Below are 12,736 nucleotides of genomic sequence, written 5' to 3' on the forward strand. Positions count from 1 at the left end.
TTCAGTTCCAAAGAACATGAACAGGTAGAATGCCAGCAAGTGTACTAGTGACTACTATAATGGCAAAAAATGTACTGCATTAATAACATTTAGGAAGAAAATTGTGTGACTATGCTGACTAATTTTGGTTAGTTCTTTTATTAACTATGAAACTGAAATCCAATGAAACTGTAATTATTAGATGAAATTTACGGTTGCCAGTACGTTTAAAGACAATAGTTAGGAAAGTAACTGTGCTAGATTGAAAGTGAAACACAAGTGCGTGCCAATGGTCATTATGCACGTGAGACATCAGCTGAATTTGTAAATTATTATACGATTTTAGCAGGTTATTTGCACGAAACACTTAAGAATCGTCTAAAATAAGTATAATCTAAAACCAAAACTGAGTTACTACTCATAATTGCAGCATGAGATGCGGTAACGATTGAGAAACGTTACCTCACAGTAATGTTCACTCTCACTATATTTTACTAACCATTTATTTCTAATAATCAAAATTCATTATCAGATAATACAGTAATCAAGCATAATTAGAAAAGGTAACGCCAAAAACAGGAAAGCCAAAATCGACACGAAAATACATAAATACGTGTAACTGGATAAGAATTTTCTATCAGTGTATAAAGTTTTACTGTAGTTTTCTGGAGTTAATGACTCAGTTACTAAATGAAATTACTTCCCAAAGAAGTCTATGAATGTATTGATGATATAAAGCTGAAGGACTTATACAAATTTCTCTTTCTCTTTTCATAATGTGCCACCTGGTTATTGTAATGATAGGAAAGGGATCGTAGCGTTGTTAATAATGGCATGGGAAAATCGTGAACACAAGCTAAGGATTAAAATTTTATACACGTACGTTCATTAAAGTGATTCCACGTTGCTTCTACATTTGTAAGAGCGTCAAATAGTACAGTCTTACTTTGAGATGAACTTGTGGTTTTTGCGACGCAATTGTTTTGCAGCCAGAGTTATTTAGGCAAAGGCTCTCCTTTCAGTTATGGGCCATACGGTACTCTGCTTTCCCCAACCCTCTTGAAACCGCTTCTTGACAAACATTGCAATGTGGCCAATGCTACTCATGCCCCTCAGTTCCAGAATGGCAGTTATACATTTTGTCACCACTTCATCTACACGTATTTGTTTTAGCGTGCTCGTGCACTCACTTACGTCTGAACTCCTCGTTGTTGACTTCTGACTTCTAACTCTGACTCCTAACTCACTCTGTTGAGTAATAGCTTTCAAACTGCGTCTTTGGTTACAATACAAAATATAGTCATTGACATTTCCAGCGCGTCTAATTACACCACTTACAAAACTGTTTTCAGCAGTGGGCGAGAACATTACTACACACTATTACAGCTAATTACAGCTGACAATAAAAAACTGAAAATTTGTGTGTTTATGATTAAAAATACATTGAAAAATGCAAAAAGAAATGATGTGACTTGTGTAGATTACTTCACTGTAGTGTTTCAAATTCAGGCGCACCAAATCAAGGTTTTTGCTCCACTACAGTGTACTTGCTCACACTTCGTTGCTGTTACTTTAACAGCATACCCCTTGTTCCCCAGATATTCGATTTTATTATGTTCTCATTTAGAAAATCTTATATGTTGTCATTTATGAGCGTAGATAGGATTACAAACACATCGCTGACAAAGCTAAAAGGTATTCCGAGGATAGAGTTGCAAGTGTTTTGGAGGCTGCAAAATTCAGTGGCATAAGTGTATGATATCTGATCGGGACTACTTTGATATAGATGAATAAATATAATTATTTCCAAAATACAAGAATTCCCGTTCTCTTTTGAACACACGTCGTACTTACTGCACAGACAGTGGCTATTTGGAGACTATAGAATTGGTGTTATTAAAAAAATGCTGTACAAGAGCGAGTGGGATTCGCGCTTCGACGATGCGTACCAACTTAAAAGTCGCGATGTAACTGTTTTGTGATAACACTTATTTATCAACTTTTCTGCACAGTTAATTCATCACTAGAATCGAGACTCTAGGCGAATTTCTCCTGTTATCGTCTTTGATACTGTCAACATATTAGTCGTGGGGATTCAGAGACTTTCGGGGATTTATTAATTTTAAGTTTTAAGACGCCAAACAAATAAAAAAAGAAATATTTTTTGTGTGATATAATTACAGATTAACAATTTCCTGATTTTTTTTCACCGAACTTGTACTGCCAAACCTTGCTCGTTTCTTAATTTATGATTCTAGGTTAACGGGAAATACCCGGTAGATTTTAATGAGAGAGACTGCGACATAAATAACCGCATCCTTTGATTGCATTGGCTTACAAGCTTAACCGTTTTTCGCTATTAAGGGACTATAGACCTTTGTACATGACATAAGAGTTTCAACTTCATACATCTAACCATTCATGAGAAAAGGGGGCTTAACATGCGGACATAAAACGTATGCCAAAAATGATTTTCGACGGGGTAGTGTTACAGACTGACAAATTTCGGATTTCTTCCTTTACTTTTAGTATGAAAGCTTGGTACCTGTCAATTTTCATGATTCTAGATCAATGGGAAGTACCCCTATATGTCTCGATGAGTGGATCTGCAGTGTCTAAATATGTGACATAAATGACCGTGTATTTTGTTGAACCGACTCAGAAACTTCAGTTTTTTTGACCACCATCGGACCGTAGACTTTTGAATGTGGCACAAACTTCAGCTTGATACCTCTACCAGTTACTGAAAAAAGGAGTTTTTAACAATCGGTCATGCGGACAAGAAAATTTTCCTACAAGACTTCGGTTTCAACCGATTGGGATACGAAACCATAAAAAAGCATATATCAACAATAAACACTACTGCCACCCTCCATCATACAGTCGAAATGTAGCGTAAAATGTTGTTCCCAAGGTTCGTGAAGGGTTTTATGCTAAAGGTATTTCATTTTGCTCACGTCAACATCTCATCCACATTTGATGGTATTGTGACTCAGTTTTCCAGATATGCAGATAGGAACACACGAAGAAGTTATTTGTATCATCCAAAAGTGTGTGTGTGTGTGTGTGTGTGTGTGTGTGTGTGTGTGTACGTACACCAGAAATGTTTTGATATTAATTGTTAATCTGTTCATAAATTCGATGTGCAAATAAGAATTGCACAGGAAACAGATACAGAGAAGCCAAAACATTACGATTTTCTCCCTAACAGCGTATTGGACTACCTTTGGTTCATGATACAGCAGCCTTTCAGTGCGGCGTCGACTCGTCAGGTTCTAGCTAAGTTTCCGGAGGTAAGTGGCACCGAATGTCTACACAAAGGCGACGCATGACCTTTATACTTTGATAGTCATTTCTTCTGAAACTGCCCCACCGTCACTAACACCAGTTTCAATGTGGGCACCGACGATATACACAATATTTTTCCGTCATGAATGTATTTGTTAGGTATTCAACAATTTCGGAACAGTTTTAACAGTCACACATTTGATACCCAGAATAAAGGACGTGGCGCCTCTCACTTGTCAACCTCATCAGTCACCAAACCATTCATTATGATTCGATAATCGTTCTTAATCATTTCTTTGACCTTTTCCACGATTTTTTCGGTTGATGATGTGGCCTTATCTTCAACGTCTTCGTGAGGTTCTTCGGAATGCTTATACCACTCCGTAAACCCTTGTTCTACTCGTAGCTATCTCAACGAAACCAAATTTAACATTTCTAAAACTTTCCTACATTTTTTCATTCCTGCAATAAAATCTGATGCAAATTCTCTCGTCCATTTTCTACTAAATAAATAACCGTCGTTAGAATCGAAATACATTTAACCTTTTCGACAGCTAACAGCAGACTACGCAACCTATGTGGCTAACACTGTCTACAAGGTTGTCATACATGTTTACCACCTCAACAATGTAAAAACACCACGAGAATCGGACTTATACCAGATTTTACTTTTTCAACCCCTCATAGCATCTGGTAATGTTTCTGAGGATAGCTTATTAATACACTCCTGGAAATTGAAATAAGAACACCGTGAATTCATTGTCCCAGGAAGGGGAAACTTTATTGACACATTCATGGGGTCAGATATATCACATGATCACACTGACAGAACCACAGGCACATAGGCACAGGCAACAGAGCATGCACAATGTCGGCACTAGTACAGTGTATATCCACCTTTCGCAGCAATGCAGGCTGCTATTCTCCCATGGAGACGATCATAGAGATGCTGGATGTAGTCCTGTGGAACGGCTTGCCATGCCATTTCCACCTGGCGCCTCAGTTAGACCAGCGTTCGTGCTGGACGTGCAGACCACATGAGACGACGCTTCATCCAGTCCCAAACATGCTCAATGGGGGACAGATCCGGAGATCTTGCTGGCCAGGGTAGTTGACTTACACCTTCTAGAGCACGTTGGGTGGCACGGGATACATGCGGACGTGCATTGTCCTGTTGGAACAGCAAGTTCCCTTGCCGGTCTAGGAATGGTAGAACGATGGGTTCGATGACGGTTTGGATGTACCGTGCACTATTCAGTGTCCCCTCGACGATCACCAGTGGTGTACGGCCAGTGTAGGAGATCGCTCCCCACACCATGATGCCGGGTGTTGGCCCTGTGTGCCTCGGTCGTATGCAGTCCTGATTGTGGCGCTCACCCGCACGGCGCCAAACACGCATACGAACATCATTGGCACCAAGGCAGAAGCGACTCTCATCGCTGAAGACGACACGTCTCCATTCGTCCCTCCATTCACGCCTGTCGCGACACCACTGGAGGCGGGCTGCACGATGTTGGGGCGTGAGCGGAAGACGGCCTAACAGTGTGCGGGACCGTAGCCCAGCTTCATAGAGACGGTTGCGAATGGTCCTCACCGATACCCCAGGAGCAACAGTGTTCCTAATTTGCTGGGAAGTGGCGGTGCGGTCCCCTACGGCACTGCGTAGGATCCTACGGTCTTGGCGTGCATCCGTGCGTCGCTGCAGTCCGGTCCCAGGTCGACGGACACGTGCACCTTCCGCCGACCACTGGCGACAACATCGATGTACTGTGGAGACCTCACGCCCCACGTGTTGAGCAATTCGGCGGTACGTCCACACGGCCTCCCGCATGCCCACTATACGCCCTCGCTCAAAGTCCGTCAACTGCACATACGGTTCACGTCCACGCTGTCGCGGCATGCTACCAGTGTTAAAGACTGCGATGGAGCTCCGTATGCCACGGCAAACTGGCTGACACTGACGGCGGCGGTGCACAAATGCTGCGCAGCTAGCGCCATTCGACGGCCAACACCGCGGTTCCTGGTGTGTCCGCTGTGCCATGCGTGTGATCATTGCTTGTACAGCCCTCTCGCAGTGTCCGGAGCAAGTATGGTGGGTCTGACACACCGGTGTCAATGTGTTCTTTTCTCCGTTTCCAGGAGTGTATGTGGCAACGAAGTGTATGGGCCCTAAGACTGAACCTTGTGGAACACCTCATTTCATTGGTTCCGAGCTGTATGATAAGGTACAGCTTAATACACTGTTCTTTCCTATTCACAAAAAATATATCGTCTGTTGCAGGTATTCGAAAGGCATACGACGGCAGCATTGTAAAAAACAGTTAAATTCATGGGAAAGTAGGACAGTACTGAGTAAATGAATGTGGTTCTAATACGTTGTGTGATACGTGCTGTCATGTAGCGAGAAGCTGGTGAGACGGTAGACCATTTCACGTGCACTGTTTGAGCAGAGTGGTGGACGTCCACTTTTGCGTCCGCATTGCAGAGCAATACGTCGTGCGGTCCGCGCTGGACGTCGGTATTTTGGCGGGCAACGCCGGAAATGACGTCATTTCCCGCCCAAACTCAGCCGCACTAATCACGGACCGGTCGAAACCCGGTGCGGTACCAGCAGCGGAATGTTGGCGCGTTCGCGATTTCTTCCCATTCCAGAGCGACCGACCAACCGGTTTCTCTTCCTGGACTCAAAACAACACGCCTGCGCTCATAACCATCTACACGCCGGTCTGCAGTTGGCGGACCGGATGGAACCTCGCATCGCCTACCCGAGTGAGGCAACCGGAAGAGACAGGAAGCTGTTATTGCGGTGTAGCGAAATAGAGTTTGGTGTGCAGACAGATGTCGTTTTAAAGATATCAAGAGATAAAGTAGGCGGGGGGAGGACGTCTTCATCAAAATCGTGGAAGCCAGAATATCTAATGAAAACAGCGCATAACAAAAAGGTATGGCCAAACTTTCTGCAAACTTTTCTCATACGTGGAGGAAGAAAATATGTTACATGTAAAAGGCGTCCGGACGTGTTTTATTTTATGTCAGAGAACAGTTTCGTCAACTGTTCAACACATTAATCGTGGGAAACACACATGGGAAGAACGTATCAACACAGTATGAAACACTTCCATAAATTTTGTAAAATGAAGAAACCACACGACACTACCGGTTTCGGAACACTTAAAGTTCCATCATCAGTGTCAACTATAATAGTGAAAACGTTGTGTCAGACGACAGGGGGTGGGCATCCTCAAGTCTCAAACGTCACATAAGGAATTATGCTGCCAAAATGTCTAAAACGAATTAAAATAAGTAAAAAGAGAGAACAAGACGTTACTTAAAAAGAAAAACAATTAACCATATGAGGTCATCTTCACTCCACTGTTGTCATGGAACCAAGTGTTTTGTGTCAAAAGATTAATAGTGGGGAACTAGAAAAATGCGAAGAAACTAACATGACGTTGGGACGCCGAAAGTCACCGGATTCTTAAAATACGTAAAATGCAATAAAGAAAGGGAAAGAGAGAAAAGAGATCGCATATTGCGTGGAATTACTCATATTTCATAGACATCTTTCACCGGTTCCGTGAAACCAGGATCACAAACAGGAAAACTATGTTAAAGTGGGAAAACTATGTAATAGTAAGTACTGGCCGTGAGTAATAAGGCCCAACACGACCCACATCGCAAGCGCTGTATAAAACAAATACGTGATATGTGAACCGTTTAAACTGGAAAAACGAGAAGTAGCAGCAAAAAGGAGGCGGAACCAATACAACATCAAAAGGGCAGAGAAACTGTACTTTTTTTAAACTAGAAATATTATGTTATATGCACAACTTAACCTGCCTGAATAAAGTCTACATCTATCTACATCTACATCCATACTCCGCAAGCCACCTGACGGTGTGTGGCGGAGGGTACCTTGAGTACCTCTATCGGTTCTCCCATCTATTCCATTCTCGTATTGTTCGTGGAAAGAAGGATTGTCGGTATGCCTCTGTGTGGGCTCTAATCTCTCTGATTTTATCCTCATGGTCTCTTCGCGAGATATACGTAGGAGGGAGCAATATACTGCTTGACTCTTCGGTGAAGGTATGTTCTCGAAACTTTGACAAAAACCCGTACCGAGCTACTGAGCGTCTCTCCTGCAGAGTCTTCCACTGGAGCCTATCTATCATCTCCGTAACGCTTTCGCGATTACTAAATGATCCTGTAACGAAGCGTGCTGCTCTCCGTTGGATCTTCTCTATATCTTCTATCAACCCTACCTGGTACGGATCCCACACTGCTGAGCAGTATTCAAGCAGTGGGCGAACAAGCGTACTGTAACCTACTTCCTTTGTTTTAGGATTGCATTTCCTTAGGATTCTTCCAATGAATCTCAGTCTGGCATCTGCTTTACCGACGATCAACATTATATGATCATTCCATTTTAAATCACTCCTAATGCGTACTCCCAGATAATTTATGGTATTAACTGCTTCCAGTTGCTGACCTGCTATTTTGTAGCTAAATGATAAAGGATCTATCTTTCTGTGTATTCGCAGCACATTACACTTGTCTACATTGAGATTCAATTGCCATTCCCTGCACCATGCGTCAATTCGCTGCAGATCCTCCTGCATTTCAGTACAATTTTCCATTGTTACAACCTCTCGATACACCACAGCATCATCCGCAAAAAGCCTCAGTGAACTTCCGATGTCATCCACAAGGTCATTTATGTATATTGTGAATAGCAACGGTCCTATGACACTCCCCTGCGGCACACCTGAAATCACTCTTACTTCGGAAGACTTCTCTCCATTGAGAATAATGACATGCTGCGTCCTGTTATCTAGGAACTCCTCAATCCAATCACACAATTGGTCTGATAGTCCATATGCTCTTACTTTGTTCATTAAACGACTGTGGGGAACTGTATCGAACGCCTTGCGCAAGTCAAGAAACACGGCATCTACCTGTGAACCCGTGTCTATGGCCCTCTGAGTCTCGTGGACGAATAGCGCGAGCTGGGTTTCACACGACCGTCTTTTTCGAAATAAAATATTTTGTGTTACAGGCAAGTAACTCATTAATTGTATCGAGAGGATGGGAGTGAAAACTTCTTAAGAGTTCAGTTTGTTCCTGGATACTGAGTATCCAACCATTCCGTCCTGTGTGTAAGCTGGTTAACTTATCGCTAACCGCCGGCTGGTGTGGCCGAGCGGTTCTAGGCGCTTGAGTCTGGAACTGCAAGACCGCTACGGTCGCAGGTTCGAATCCTGCCTCGGGCATGGATGTGTATGATGTCCTTAGGTTAGTTAGGTTTAAGTAGTTCTAAGTTCTAGAGGACTGGTGACCACAGCAGTTAAGTCCTATAGTGCTCAGAGCCATTTGAACCATTTTTTATCGCTAACGTGATGCAACTGATGCTGATTTCCTAAATGAAATATGTAAAATACCCTCCATCAGCAAAGATGCATTCATCAGTCCGCCATCGTGTTGAATCTTTGGTGCACTGACGTATCCCTGGGGAGCTGTGTATTGTTTCAGTCTTCCACAATACAGGAATGAAGACAATGTACTTTTTTACTGGGGTTACGCACACAAGAGGCTCCGAATGGCCCCACAAATAAAAGTTGAGTGCGTTTTGACCTGGAGAGGGTAGAGCCAAAAGAAGTGTTTCATCTCTAATCGTCGTTCTGGAAATCTCTCCCCATGGAAACGTTGAGCGTTACGGCCATTACCACTTCCGCAAACAATGTACCAACTAACATTTTCTACCGACCAGAAGCAAGTTACTACCCTCAGGCGAAAACCTACGCACTGATCTTGTTAATCGGTAAATTTACAGGCTACGTTTTAATAATATTTGAAACGATGTACATCTCGAATACAAAATGTACATGAAACTGAATTCGAAAAACCACCTGAGTATCCGAAACACAATAAGAAATACGGTAACATGCTCCGAATTGTCGTCAACAGAATGAGTTCGAGTCTTGGTCCGCCACACAGTTTTAATCTGCCAGGAAGTTTCATTTTAGAATGAGTATAGGTTAGGGAAACGCGGATTCCTCGTGGAGAGAGGGTGGGTTGGACGACCAGTAACAGTAGAATTGCCGCTGAGAGACCGCACTACTTCTGCGGCCCGTTCCCGGTCCTATCCTCTCCCACTAGTTACACATGGAAAATAAATCAGTACCGTAGAACAGCAGATACAAAAATCTGACGGCAAAAATCTGGTGTCCTTTACAGAGGAAGATCTTGAACTTACTAAGGATGCTGTTAGAAGGCTAAAACTGACAAAAATGACCCGGCGGTGAAGGACATTGCGATGTTCCTGTTCGGGATTGCTCTTCTATCCACATAATTTACTGCATGATTACTGGATCTCGGAACTGATAAAGAGGAATATCAGATTGCACAAGAAGAAGATATGGATGCTGAACTGCCTCCAGTTGAAGGTAGCAGTGAAGATACCTGTCGAATGAAGAATGTTGCTAAACTTGTGCTACTGTTAAAGACTGAACATCATTCCTCGTTCTATGAATGCTGTAACTGATGACTGGAATTAGCTGTTACCTCATTTAAGTCACTTACTTGTAAGCTAGCTGTTGTTGTTGTTGTTCGGTCTTCAGTCCATAGACTGGTTTGATGCAGCTCTCCATGCTACTCTATCCTGTGTAAGCTTCTTCATCTGCCAGTATCTACTGAAACCTACATCCTTCCGAATAAGCTTAGTGTACTCATCTCTTGGTCTCCCTCTGCGATTTTACCCTCCACGCTGCCCTCCAATACTAAACTGGTGATCCCTTGATGCCTCAGAGCATGTCCTACCAACAGATCCTTTTTTTCTAGTCAAGTTGTGCCACTAATTTCTCTTCTTCACAGTTATATTCAGTACCTCCTCATTAGTTATGTGATCTACCCATCTAATCTTCACCATTCTTCTGTAGCACCACATTTCGAAAGCTGCTATTCTCTTCTTGTGTAAACTATTTATTGCCCATGTTTCACTTCCATATATGGCGACACTACATATAAATAATTTCAGAAACGACTTCCTGACACTTAAATCTATACTAGATGTTAACAAATTTCTCTTCTCCAGAAAGCTAGCTGTTTTTGTTATTATTTTTGTGGAATAAAAAGAAAAGTACAGTAAATGGGCGTTTGCCACCTTCGCATTCGGGTACCCATACATTGAGCTGTTCGAGAAACCAAGTCTGTAGTGCTTTCAAAGTCCACACTAACGAAGTAATGCCACATGTTTCATGCTACTAGAGCAATGAAGTTAGCCGCATTTCAACATAAGCCGTGAAGTCAGTCACATGTCAACATTACCTGCAGTCAACTGAAACAACAAACGCTGGTGGTGAACCTAAGAACTACAACTTACTGTAAATTCTAATCAAACGCCACCAAGAGGATATTCTGAACATTTCATGTAAGAAATTGTTTCATGTGATTCTGGTACATTCTGTTTTGGTGTGTTTCCGATGATTAATGTGATTACGAAAAGACGTAGAAAATGAGCTGTAACATGGAGATAAAGTTTTTCTGGACCCACGTCCATTTAACACATTTTATTCCTCCATATTTGATGGAATTTTTCTCAAAGTTTGGCCAGACGATTTGTGTTACACAATGTAGGTGTCACACCAAAGAAGTACGACGCATTCACTAAGCTCCTGCTGAAGTCCCCGCGCCAAACCATCCCAAAGTGCTTCATAACCAGAAACATACCAGAGTTCCATTACGACCATGTGCAACTACGTCGAGGTAACAAAACTCATGCGATACCTAGTATTATCGTGTTAGATCACCATTTGCTGTGCCTAGTGAAGACGTGGCGTGGCGTGGACTCAACAAGTCGTTGGAAATACCCTGCAGAAATATTAGCCATGCTGCCTCTATAGCAGCTCATAATTGCGAAAAAGTTGTCGGTGCTGGATGCTGCACACAATCTGACCTCTCCGTTATATCCCATAAATGTCCGATGCGATTCATGTCGGGTGATCTGGGTGCCCAAATCATTCTTGAAACCAGTAGCAAAAAATTGTGGCTCTGTGACATGTCGTTTTGTCATCCACAAAAATTATATCAATGTTTGGAGGTATGAGGACATGAATGGCTGCAGATGATCTGCAGGTAGCCAAATATAGCCATTATCCGTCAATGAACGGTTGAATTGGAACAGAGGACCCAAAACCACTCCACGTAAACACAGCTCACACTGTTATGGAGACGCCACCAGCTTGCACAGTGCCTTTTTGACAACTTGGGCCCACGACTTCATGGGCGCCACACTCGAACCCTACCATTAGCTCTCACCAACTGAATTCGAGACTCAACTGACCAGATCAGCGTTTTCCAGTGGTTTACGAGCCCGGGATAGGCGCTGAAGGTGATTTCGTGCTGTTAGCAAAGGCACTCATGCCGTTCTTATGCTGAACAAGCCCAATAACGTCAAATTTCACAGCACAGTCCTAAAACGTAAGTTCGTCGTACGTGGCACACTACTTTCTGTGTCTATTTTGCACAATCATGCCTGTCTATTTCCACTGTCAACTTTACGCAAACGCCGAAGCTCTCAGTCGTTAAGTGAAGGCCGTCGGTTATCGCGTTCTCCGAGGTGAGAGATAATGCATGAAATTCGGTATTCTCGGCACATTCTTGACACTGTGCATCTAGGAATGCTGATTTCCCAACGATTTCCGAAATGGTATGTCCCATGCATGTAGCTCCGACTAACATTTCACGTTCACAGTCTGTTAATTCCCGTCGGGCAGCCCTAATCACGTCAGAAAGCTTTTCACATGAATCATCTGAGTAGAACTGACACCTCCGCCAATGCACCGCCATTTTATACCTTGTGTATGCATGTGATACTACAACCAGCTGGGTTCATGCATATCGCTATTCCATGACTTCTGTCACTTAAATGTCTAAGTTGAATGTTGTGTCTACTGTAACATGGGAATTGGAAGAGATGCGAACGCAGAGAGTGGAACTCACGAAAAAGTTTCAAGAAGTGCAAGAGGATGACATACCTCGATTTTACTCGTGACAACAAGAAATTATTCACCGACCCACAGTATCCTTCATGATGCACCAGTGTCACTGCAAATAAAATTACTCTTCAAGTGCAGCTTAAAGCGTCTGAAGATAAGGTAATACACTACTGCCATTAAAATTGCTACACCAAGAAGAAATGCAGATGATAAACAGGTATTCATTGGACAGATATATTATACTAGAACTGACATGTGAATTCATTTTTACTCAATTTGGGTGCGTAAATCCTGAGAAATCACTACCCAGAACAACCACCTCTGGCCGTAATAACGGCCTTGATACGCCTGGGCATTGAGTCAAACACAGCTTGGATGGCGTGTACAGGTACAGCTGCCCATGCAGCATCAACACGATACCACAGTTCATCGAGAGTAGTGACTGGCGTATTGTGAAGAGCCAGCTGCACGGCCAC

This window comes from Schistocerca serialis, chromosome 10 (assembly GCF_023864345.2).
Source record: "Schistocerca serialis cubense isolate TAMUIC-IGC-003099 chromosome 10, iqSchSeri2.2, whole genome shotgun sequence".
Classification (NCBI taxonomy): domain Eukaryota; kingdom Metazoa; phylum Arthropoda; class Insecta; order Orthoptera; family Acrididae; genus Schistocerca; species Schistocerca serialis.